Source organism: Gymnodraco acuticeps, unplaced genomic scaffold (genome assembly GCF_902827175.1).
Source record: "Gymnodraco acuticeps unplaced genomic scaffold, fGymAcu1.1, whole genome shotgun sequence".
NCBI lineage: Eukaryota > Metazoa > Chordata > Actinopteri > Perciformes > Bathydraconidae > Gymnodraco > Gymnodraco acuticeps.
In genome coordinates this window covers 156,324-169,240 of record NW_022991228.1, presented here as the reverse complement: position 1 = coordinate 169,240, position 12,917 = coordinate 156,324, and the positions used below count along the sequence as shown (strand labels likewise).

The 12,917-nt window shown below is 41.3% G+C and overlaps 1 protein-coding gene across 3 annotated transcripts in view; it reads right to left on the bottom strand.

The window, feature by feature from the left end:
* The window catches only part of LOC117561816, a 30,445-nt gene extending 23,343 nt beyond the window's left edge, over window positions 1-7,102 (bottom strand). For all 3 annotated transcript variants that reach the window (XM_034239416.1, XM_034239418.1, XM_034239417.1), the window contains exon 1: window positions 6,660-7,102. The gene's annotated coding sequence lies outside the window, so the exon portion shown is untranslated. The remainder of the gene's footprint in view (window positions 1-6,659) is intronic.
* Between the last annotated feature and the right edge of the window lie 5,815 nt (window positions 7,103-12,917).

The following is a 12,917-nucleotide window of genomic DNA, read 5'->3' as shown; positions in this document are numbered from 1 at the left end:
TTTGATCCCGTTTGAATTGTGCCACGAATGACACATATGATGTTTGTCAATGTAAAAGAACATTTTGCAAGTCAAAAAAATAAAAATGTGTCGTAAAACTGTGAAGTTACACATTTTTTTGTGTGACACCGCTCAGTGAACTACAAGTCTCTGGTCTCGCACAATGCGCGTCACCATCACAAAGACGGCCGTCACGTTAGCAAATTTCACCTGTTTCTTTCAGAATGAGGTGAAAAGTATAAAACAAGGTGAACATCACTACAAGTCTGGGCATGTTGAGAGCTGTACATACACGAAAGGGGAGTTAGTCGGTTCTGTAAGAGCAGCGGGACCGACTTTACAAGGTTTCGGTGAGTAATATGAGTGCAATGTGTAACGTTAATGTCAGCTAGCTAACATTAGCTAACAAGGTACACTAACGTGTTTTGTTTTAGTAACTAGTTTTCTCCTTAAGAAATTCGTGGTCTCTGTGTATGCTGTGGATAACATTAGTGTTCACAAGAACAAGGTACACTCCCGTGTTTTGTTTTAGTTGCTCTTCAGATTGAAGCGGCCAGTTGTATATCGACTATACTGTATGTGTGATCTCCTTTTTCTCATTGTGTCATTTGAGTTTATTTGCTGTGTGTAGATTCAAGGATTTTGGTTATCTAGGCACAGCTGTGCATGACTCCCTCTGGTACACCTGTATGTGTTTTCCTAATGTAGAGAGCATTGATTAATTAATAAACTACACACTGAGTCTAGATCCTGACCAAATCCTTTTTTATTGTTGATCAAATGTTTTTCAAAAATGTATTCATACACATTTAGAAAAATACAATGTACAATCACAACCAATACAACACAAATTACAAAAAATACAGAAAAAACAAACAATAACAACAGACAAGAGGACAAAACTATGGAAAAATAAACCCTCCCACCCCCAGATCCGGACCATCCTTGTATTATTGCTCATTCAATCTATTATAGCATGCTAACAAATGGTACTTACTTTATTTTTACAGATCTGCATGGGAGACGATGGCGCGATGCAGAGCGCTGTCTGTGATTGTGCACGGGGGATGTACAAATGCAGCCACGCTGCAGCATTGGCAATATTTGCCATGTGGCAGATCAGCTCCACAGATGTTGAGTGCCAGTGGAGGAAGCCTGGCACTTCCAAAGTAGTCCAGCCGGTGTCTCAACTTTACCAACAGCGAGAGGAGACATACAACCCACTGGCCAGAGACATCGCCAACTGTCAACTGGGGGGTTGTAAACGAGGCCGAAGGGGTGAAGGCTTTTGTGCAGGCCTATCGGGTGACAGTGTTCGAGTCTGGTCTCTTTGTGAGTGAGTCGGGTGTTTTGGGAGCATCACCCGATGGACTTGTGCAGCCATCTGCCCTGCTGGAGGTGAAGTGTCCACACAACCAGAGGAACATGACCATCGCGGAGGCAGTCCAGTTACCATCCTTCTGTCTTCGTGAGGAGGGTGGGTCATATATTCTCAAGGAGAATCACCCATACTGGCACCAGTCCAAGGGCAGCTGCATATCACAGACCGGAGTCTCTGCTACTTTGTTGTGTGGACCACGAAGGAGGCGATCATCATCCCCATCCCCAAAGACCCTGCATGGCATGGAAATCTCCTCCTCCTGGAAAAATTCTACACCCAGCATATGCTCCCTGTGTTGGCCAGTAGAGAGGAGGACATTTCAATAAACATACTCTTAACACCCTCGGACTCTGCGTTGTGTTTCGTATGTGTGATGGGGTGTTATGCAGGGGGGAGGAAAACGGGACACAGCAGATTGGGATTGTGGTGGAGATGCTGAGCAGTTATTTAATTGTTGCATGTAATTATTATTATACTGCGTGCTTCTGAGTTATTCCATCTTTTGCTGTAACATGGATCTGTATGTAACTCTATATTTACTTGTTATCTACCACACTTCCTTCTACATCATACACCATCATTATACATGATGGTGTATATAGGATATATATATTCGTATACATATCTGTAAATTGTATTATTTTATTTAAACGTCTTTTTGATCTCTCAAACTGAGTAAGATTGACAATAAAGTTGACTTTGAAAAATATATATATTCTTTATGAAAATAGTTGACTGTTGTCAAATGAATCCAAATGAAACGTTGGACTGAACTACAACTACGCCTTTAATTCTCTACGGACTGTTTTTCAGTGGGATGGCAAGTTCCTATCTTTAAACATTTATTAGTTTTTTCTCAGAACAGATTTGATTTTCTGAAGTTAATTTAACTTTGCCGACCATGTAAGGTCATTATTAAAAAGGTACAATCAATTTGTTTAGGGTTGACTAAAATAATGAAAAACATTCATTTGGATAATTTACTGACAGAATAAGAAACTCAATGATGCTCTACTCACCTGTTCCCTTTTTATAAAGTGAAACAGTTGAAACGATAGATTTTAGTAAACTTAAAAACAACCTTCTCCAAAAGCTATCAAGGAATATACCGAATACTTGTTTTAGAACTTTATTACATATTTTTATATAAATAGTTTGAATGATCCATAATTGACAGAAGCTTGTGTTTACACTGACCTGTTACTCATATATTAATGTCTTTGTAACTTCAGTAAACCACTACCTCACTCATTTCTTTCATTCATCACGGTTCAGTAAACTAAGTGATACAGGAACCAGTTTAATCATTATAATAACGTAGGATTGCAACTCTTTGAAACTGTAGGTGGCTCTTAAAAGAGCCGTTGTGTTTGGGTGTGCTGGTCTCAGGTCAGTCTAAGCCCTCTCTCCGCGGATGCGGCGGGCCAGCTGGATGTCCTTGGGCATGATGGGGACCCTCTTTGCTTGGTTCATCTTACTGGGGGGCAGCTACATGGATGTCGGTGCAGTCCACAATCATTGCGCAGTTGAAGGCAGAATGAATTTATTATTGACTCCGAATGAAGCACAACTTCATGTCATACAATACAATGACTTTATTTGTAATTGTGTAAACAAATATGAGCATTGATTAGCAAGCAGGACCTGCAGGAACAGAGAATGGTGATGGATGGAGCTGGGAAGAGAGAAGAATAAAGAAAACAGATCAACTTTATTATCGGATATTAAAAATTCAATTTCAAAACAAGTTGCCGCTCCTACAGTTTTCTAGTATGTAAAGATGATTTCATATGACCTATGCAAAATATCACACTCAATACATGTGTGTCTCTGGGGGGTGCATTGTGCCTTTGATGTATATAAATAATATACCATAACCAAATACTATTACGTACAGTGGAAATCAGGTTGCCAGAGCAGGTCAGTGTGCATGTTCCTCAACATCTCAGCAGTTACAGGTGAGGTAAAGACAATAAAAGAGAAAAAGGTCAGTAACAACACTTTAAAGTAACAACACTTTGAATAATTATCTCTTCTAACAATTTTCTCTCAATAAGCACAGAACGACTGTCTTTCCAACAAACAGATTGTCATCACAATGAAACACGTCCAGAAGAATGACATGCAAAGCTCCATGCCTGCCTTCGACTCTCCCTGAACTGCTTCCTTAGCACCCGGTGGAGGGCACAGTAGGCTACTCTTCAAATGTTTCACGAAATACTTACCATCATGTTTGGTTACTGTTTAACATTTTGGTTTACTTCATGTAATAAAATAATAACTTCATGGTAAGGCTACTAAAAATGACAAGGCTAAGTAATGTAATGCTAACTAACGTGCTCGCTACTCGTCGCTACTAGCTAGGTAGCTAACTTGACTATGTTCCATGCACAACATGTATATTACCTATGATATTACCTGATATGTCTGATCCAGCGACTCCTGGTCCTTTCATCAGATGGGAAGCGATAGAACGAGCAAGTGGTATGATCACTTTTGTGATTACAACCTGGTACAAAGCACACAGGCATCTTGTAAAAGTGAACCAACCACTTGGAGCATTATCGCCGGTGACATCACTTACGCGACCCAGAATGGGATTTGGGATTTGTAGTCGCGTATTTTTCATAGTCTTATATTTCAACAGTTTTACGACAAAATGTGACTTTTTTGACATGGAAATGATTGTTTAAGATTGACAAACATCATATGTGTAGTTCGTGGCACAATTCTAACGGGATCAAAAGATACGTTTTCTCTCTCCATTGAATTCAATGTATAATTTTTCGCTTCCGGGGTCCCATGGACCGGAAGTAGATGGGCGTGACTTCGCCTCTCCATTCACGTCTTTGCTCAGTGTTAACTTTCGCTCGCTGAAGAGAAAGGGATGACGGTCAGGAGGCGGGGCCTCCTTTTATACGGTTTATACGGTTTTATACGTTTTTTTTATACGGTTTTATATGGCACGCGCATTCAGGTAGGCCTACCCCGGGGCCGGCTACGTCTCTAGAAGTCTCAGTAGGTGAATGCTTGCATGATAAGGTAGTACCCATAGAGTCCAGTAGAGGGCGGAGCCTGTGAGAGATATATCCATTTTTTATACAAAAACACTTTTCTGGAGATGTCCCGCGACTATTGTCCAGGTACATATTAGTGTTAATATAATGATGCTACAACTTTCTCCTCCTAATGTTCCCTGCCACCATGGCGTATAACTAGCTCACTTAGTAATAATAATGTTTTAATTAGTCTGAGTTTATGAGACTGTCACATTGATCCTTAAACATTATTTACTGTTTCTGTTCCAGCATTGATCTGAGAGTGAATATAATGTTGGCTGACACAGGATCTGCAGCGGCCCGACACATTTCCTTTAGGGGTAACATGTTCCAGCTTCAGAATTGATACATATTTAAAAGCACAAAGTCGTAAATACAAACGAAAAAAACATCTACACCAACTTGACAACACATCCGCAAAAACCCTTTCAACAATTTTGTGAAAACTTGATTCAGAGAATATATCAGATTATTGCAATTTTCCTGGACGTTACTGTCTCAACTTCATAACTCTTAAAGAGGAAATATTCTACAAATATTCAGGTTCATATTTGTATGTAGTGTCTCTACTGGGACATGTCTCCATGCTCTAATGTTCAAAAAGCTATTTATTTTTCTCATACTGCCTGAGCTGCAGCACCTCTTTTCACCCTCTGTCTGAAACCAGAGCCCAGTCTGCTCTGATTGGTTAGCTGGTCAGCTCTGTTGTGATTGGTCAACCGCTTAGAGATGTCCCGCCCCTTAGCCTATCAGGTACAATGTGTTAGAGCGCTAGCCAATAGAAGTGTGAGTGTTACGAGGTGATGTCACGGATGTAAACAGTATGGATTACAGATTACATTACAGATGGCGCCTATTAGATTGATTTCCTTTTTGGTGCATATTATTCATACTGTAAATGGTTGTATCTTTGTAAAGAGAATTTCAACAAAGATAAAGGCATTGAAGAAGATTACTCAGCTTTATGTTGTGTGCATTATGTCAGATTAGTTTATTTGACAGGCTAATAATAAGCAAAAGGCGAACATGCAATATAATAGGAAATTAAATGAGCCAAAAAACGTAATACTCCTCCCGAACAACACTGACAGATGTCTGACATCACTAACGTCATAATCCACAAACAACAGCCTCTCCCAGCAGAGAGCATCACATGGCGTCCACGCAGGAAGTTGTGGGTTGAATTCCTCGCACAGCCGACTGTACGATGCAGAGCTGTTTTCTAGAAGCTTGTGACGTCAAAGTGATTATTTTGGGTGTCATCAAGCTGCTAAATGTTTTCTTATTGCCTGCCGTGTGTTGTCAAGTTAGTGCAGAGGTTATTTATTTTCCTTTGTGGAAAGTTACTCAGTACATTTACTCGATACTCATTTGAGGTAGCCTACTTCATTTTATGCTATACTACTAATCTAATCAATCTTGGTGCAAATATTGTACTTTGTTCACTACAATTATTCACAACACAAGTTACACGATACTTTTGCCGTTTTATTATATCAATGCAATAATAAAATCAACTAATAGGCCGACTGCATAATTAAAATGATAGGCAATAATGCATTACTATTTCAACTCCAGTGATAGGCTATTATATTATTCCAAAAATTGTAGCTTTGGATCAGGAGTAGGCCTACTTTCTGATTTGATATTTTGGTATTTTTACATAGGAACATTTTGCATGCAGGTTATTTATTTAATTTCTACACCGCGGTATTAGTACTTTTACTTAATTATAAGATCTGAGTATTCTTCTGCCTCTGTTTATTCTGCCTGTGTTCTGAGGCTGCAGCTGATGGAGATGGGTCGGGCCGTGATGCCCGTGCACCTTGTCTAGAATAAACGTGCTGATCACGGGATGTCCGCAGCGGAGCCTAGCAGCGCTGAGTCAGCAGCACTCAGGACGTCTGATACATGAGGAGAGGGCAGAGACACAAACACAGAAACACACCGGAGCATTCTCCCGTTAACCACAGACAGCAGACTATCCTTAGTTTGTCACGATAACTCAGACAGGATGCTGCTGGGACGCAGTGACAGAGATCCAGGAGGATGTTTTGGACAGTGTCCCCACACCTAGGCTATGTCCACACACACTAGTGATGCTGCAGGACAGCTGCAGACTGTTTCGTCCTCCGCGCTGTGTTCAATGACACTTGTCCCGGCCCGGTTACCTGCCGGTCCTCCTGCGGGACAGAGCGCGCTGTGGAGGGGCGTCTTACCTCAGCTGGGGGTCTCCGTGTGCTCCGGCCCTGTACAGTCCGTGTTGTGGGGCTGCTGGTCCGGATGATCGGGTCTGCAGGGTGTGTTCAGGATCTCTGCGGCACTGTGTGTGTGTGTGTGTGTTCAGGATCTCTGCAGCAGTGTGTGATGCTGCCAATAGTATGAAGCTGCAGCGTCGGAGACTGCAGTCTGATGCAGTTCACATGCACGCTCACAGCTCCTGTTACGTAGACTGCTCCTTCATAAAAAGTACAGCAACACTGAATATGATTTATTGAAACAAGTTAGTCTCAGCTGAATTCCTCGACACATCAGGACAAATGTGCCCTGATGTGTCGTGAGGAATTCATAAACTTGCCATTAACAGTGGTGGAATGCAATAAAGTAAATGTAAGTGGTAGATGTCAATGGTTAAAATCCCGGTGTTCCTTCAGAGGGAGTCTCCCCCCACCCCCGTCTGAAACGCCTCCATTTGATGTATCGCTTGCGCTTCTATTGGCCAGCACTCCAACACATTGTACGTTACAGGCTAAGGGGCAGGACATCTCTAAGCGGTTGACCAATCACAACAGAGCCAGCTAACCAATCAGAGCAGACTGGGCTCTGGTTTCAGACAGAGGGTGAAAAGAGGTGCTGCATCACAGGCAGTATGAGAAAAATAAAGAGCGTTTTGAACATTAAAACATGGAGACAAGTACCAGTAGAGACATAATAGTGGTGCCCCTTTAATATTGGGTTATTACATTACATGTGACTTATACACCTGAAGATCATCCCCTGTGGCTGTGATATTATCGGTGCTATTTTGAGATTTATTTACACTTGCATTAATGTTAATGCAGGATTTGAGTGTTGTATTTGGTGAAAAAAAGCCTGCATCCAATTATTGTCCACAACACTGCAGCTCATTAGACGTTACTTACAGTAAGTGAAAACACACCAGAACACACACACACACACACACACACACACACACACACACACACACACACACACACACACCACACACACACACACACACACACACACACACACACACACACACTACACACACACACACACACACACACACACACACACACACACACACACACACACACACACACACACACACACACACACACACACACACACACACACACACACACACACCACACACACAACACACCACCACACACACAGATGGAGAAGAGGAGAGGCTACATCTGGAAATAGCCAGACATTAAATAATTAATAAACAATAAAGCCACAGTGAATGGAATTTAGAGAGAGGGGGAGGAACACGAAAATAATTGAGACCAATGTGACATTACCCCAAAACATGCATACAGTATAACAATAATGCAGAATAAAATTATCCCTAAGAAATTCAAATATATGGAATGATATCTTAAAAATAACCATACAGATTTATGTGCCTGTGAGTTTCAGCCTTTAGTATGGAGTCAGATTTGGGTCAATATTCTAGCGCGCAAAACAAGCTACTCACGAGTGGAAAATATGCTTTTACACGCGCATGAAATGACCCTCGCAGAGAGACACCCCTTATGGAAAGCCATTTGCGCCATGATTCGCGCGAATAAACGGGGAGGTCCGTATAAGTTCAAAGTTTCAGTAACCAATCAGTGAACAGTAAAGCCAGACCAAAGCAATCTGTAGATGAAAAGTTACTGACATTGTGAGGCTGTGAATTGTACATTATTCCAGATTCATGGGACTATGTATTAATTTGCCTTTCAATATAATAAGTATATCAATCAATATAACCTGCCTTCATTGTCTTTTAAAAATAAAATCGCCTTACCTTTTTCCTAAACCCTCTGGAGTGTGAAGTGAAGGGTATTTTCTCAATTTTTAGATGTCTCCTTAAATGTACTTCTTATAACATCGCATGGTGTTACTTATCAAAATGTTCAGTCTCTGGTCTTACTAGAAACGCAAAGTCACTCACCGTAGGGCACTGTCTTATGAAATACTTAGCTTAGAGATACGATTTTTGGAAAACTTAAAAACAGTTTTTTTTGGTGTTTCAGATTTGGTTTACAAAAGTAATGAAATATATGAATTACACTATAGGCCTATATAAATGTGTTATTCATGTCTAAAATGAAAATGTGTTAATTAGAATTTGGAGTAAAATCTATCACTCTACTTTCACAACAGAAAAGTTACATCAGGACTGATTCATGACTTCATACTGAGGTTCATGTGATGTGTACAAATACAAATTGAGCATTACAACTTTTTTTTACAACCAACTATTTATGTTAACATAAGAAACTGTAAAATCTCAATATACAGGGTTCATACACTTTTTCACCAATGATTTTTAATGACTTTTCCGTGACCAAAAAAAATTACTATTTCATGTGGCTAGCATGCGCTGCCTGCCCATATTCGAAATATTGAATATGTTACAACACAGTTTGCATTTAGCACGTCTTGGGTCAATGTCTTTTGATAACCACAAGTGGTACTTATCCTTTAGAAGCCATACATTGTTGAAACTGCACTTCCTTAGCATCTTGGCAGCTTTATATCAAATAGTAGCTCCTGTAGACTAGAGGGCGTGATTGTAAACATCTCTCACCAGCGAAATACTGCCACAGTTGCCATTTTACGTTTCATTATACGATACAGTATTTATTATCATTATAGTATTACTATTTCGGCGATTAGATAACATATCAATTATATTTGATGCAACTTTAGTTATATTTCCATGACTTTTCCAACACCTTGGGAAAAATATTGCATTCCATGACTTTTCCAGGTTTTTAATGACTGTACGAATCCTGACAATATCAGAACTTTCTCAACCAACTATTCATTATAAATGTAAAGACAGGGGGAGCAGTGCCATGGTCTTTGTCTGTCTTCCAAGACAGTGGGTCTGGCTGCTGTGTAGATGGGGGTGATGGTGCATCGGCTGCTGGTGGCTGTGTCGGAGGGAGGGAGGTGTGCTAGGCGAGACTTCTTTGCTGGCTGGGTTGATCGTGATGGCTGTGGTGGAGGCCTTTGTACCGAGGTGTATCTTAATCTTGTGGCAGGCACAGATGGAGGCTGCTGTAGTGATGCTGGTCCTCTGGTCCTTGGTGGTGATGGCTCTGGTGAAGGCCCTTGAGCCACGGTAGATCTTGACCTGGGTGCAGGCACAGATGGAGGTTCTTGCTGCTAGGCCCAGGCAGCTGTGAAATCGGAAAGAAATATAAGACAATAATTACTACTAAGTTCATTAAAATAGAGTTCAAGTGGAGTGTTTCTCAAGCACAAATAACAATGCACAACTAAAAATAAAATGGGGAGGTGGGACAGGAGTCTCTCTCTCTTACAACCTATTTAACTATGTTACACCCACACAATGAAAGTACACTATTACTGTAATATTTACCTATCTTCAAATGGATCCTTGTTGTTGTTGCTGTATTCTCCAGGTTCTGATGCTCCATCTCCACTGCTGCTAGTGTTACAAGTCCGCTGTGCAGAGCTGGTAATCAGATAATAAGCCTCAGTGTTTCCCACAGATATGAAATATACTTGGGCGGGTGGTGGCAAGGGGGCAGGGTGCGCGAAAAAAAAAGAAAAGTTTTAACAACATTATTTATTGACTTTTCATTCCGGTATAATCATTTTGCGCAAAGATGGCACTGTTTGTCAGAGCACTTCATCCTTCTGGGATTTCATGAAGAACAGCTCCAACGCCTGTGTGTATGGGAATGCCTCTGGTGCTGGTCCATTAACTGCCAGTGTTTCCGAACAGATCTGAAATATACTTTGGGGGGTGGTGGTAGCGGGGGGGGTTGAGGTGACGTGCAACAACATTAACCTTTCTGTTGGTCGCTTGTTAGCAGACCCTTCACGCGATGGCAGAGCGAACAGGTACAGGTACAGGCAGGGTCCATAATAATAGCCCTATAGTTTAAATCTACTACCCACACATGTACATATGGAAATGGATTACTATTTAAAAAAATAAATGTATTTATTAATGTATTTAGGAACCTATCCATGTGATTTTTAGTGGGGTTCGACCTCAAATCCTCTAGGGGGGTCCAGGGGCATGCCCCCCCGGTAAGATTTTATTTTTTATTTTGGAGTTAAATGCATCAATCTGGTGCATTTTGAGGGGAAAATAAAGAGACTAGATCTATGGAAACACCTATATTTAACAGAACTGTATACATTTCAATAATCATAAAATCAAGGCCATAACCAATAACATACCATTTCCAATATGAAAAAAACACTGAAACTTGTTTATTAATTTAGTTTTGGTTCATTTATAGTTGTGAGTGTGTCTGTGCTCCTGAATCAGCCTCTCCTGTCTCCATCCTCTCCCCCTGATCCTCTTTGAGGCAGCAGCAAAGACTAGTTTTCTCTCAACAAGTTTTAAAAGTGTATCTTACCTTTTTTCACCTAGTTAACTTTTTATTTATTTATTCATGCATATTTTACTAATCACATTACATTTCATTTAGCTGACGCTTTTATCCAAAGCGACTTATAATGACCGATTACAGGGACATTCTCCCTGGAGTAACTAAGGGCTAAGTGCCTTACTCAAGGGCACACTAGTGGTGGTGTTCCTGTCGGGATTTGAACTCACAGCCTTCCGATCTTCAGCCCACCTCACTATCCATTAGACCAGGCATCCTCAAACTACGGACTCCGGTCCGGATCCGGACCGAACCACCACTGTCTCCGGACTCTGAGCAAATTATACTTTTTATATGTATTATCTCTGTATTATATGTGAGACATCGCCACAACGCATTCGCAACGAGTCAAAATTCTCCTCTATGTCCACTGCAAACAGCGCTCTGCATGTCTGACTGTTCCACTGTGTTCCACCTGTGTGTGTCAACGCTTTGGTCCAATCACATTCAGCATCCAGTCAGCGTTTTTTCCCCCCAAACAATCTGCGAATCAGAGGCACAGTAGGGCGGGTCTTCGCGGAATGCGGGTGGGAAACATGTGTGTGTCTCTTTCAACCTGTCTAAGTCAGAGCGAGAATTAAAAAAAAAAAATTCAGAGCGAGAGTTAACAGCTCATCTAGTTCCATCTGTACTGTAGCTAGTAGCCTTGTTTCACCTACTGGGGTGGTAACTGACACCCTAAAAATAGGCCTTGCCACTCCAGCTGCCACCCCAGTTGGCAGCTTTGTTTTGAAAGAAAAGTTGTGGCTCATCGGACATTTATGAGAGAAAGTCTCTAATGTCCGAGTGCAAGTGAATGCAGCACAAGATGCACATCATGTAACCCCTCCCCCGGTCCTGGCGCGAGCGTGGACATACGATTGGCGGCGATTTCATTTTGAACTGGACGGCGCAAAACGAGAAGCATTCGGACCCAAGCACTGAAGGAATGAGGTATTTGCGGTCTACAATGACAGAGAAGAGACTGTCAGTTTGTCTGTACTCAGCATTGAATCAAAACGCACTAAAGCTGTTGAGCTTAATACGTTTGTGAGGCGTTTTGCTGAACAAAATGGTAATCGGCGCATTCAGCTGTAATAGACATGTCAACTTGATGCTCTGCTCACGGATGAGCATACACAACTATTAAGATGATGAACTTACGTGTGTAAATATATTTTTTTCTTTGAGGGGGTCTGCCCCCAAAAAACTGTTTCAAGTCCTGAGAAAGTCAAATAAGACGGTGTGTAAAACTACACTGCCCAGCCAAACAAAAGTAACCACTTTGATTGAACTAGGCCAGTAGGTAAGGACTTTCCACTGGATAATAACTGCAGTATAAAATAATGCATGACTGAAGTGATGGAGACCATGTTGAAGGCAAACAAAAAGAGGAAATAACAGGTCAAATCAAGCAAATCCCCTCTCAGATTCCACAGCAACCAGAAGAACATAAATACTGGCTGGTGATTTGATTCATCAGCTTTGTGATGGAATAAAAAATGCACAGTGCATTTCCTTAGCTGTGGGTGAGTCCACTGACACCACTGACAATGCTCAGTTGCTGGTGTTTGTGAGTTTTTATGATGAGGCAAAGGGGGAGTTTGTTGAAGATGTGTTGGGCCTGACGAACCTCAGTGGACACACAAGGGGCAAGACATTTATAAAGCAATAATGGGAATGCTGAATGAAAGAGGGTGCAGCTGCCTTTATTCCTAACTGTGCAGCTCTTACACTGCGACTCTGAGGGGTCAAGCACAGACACAATAACAATGAAAACTGCTGCATACAGATTATTTTTGTTTTTGCAACCTCGTGTTAAGAATCTTGTTGCAATTGTTT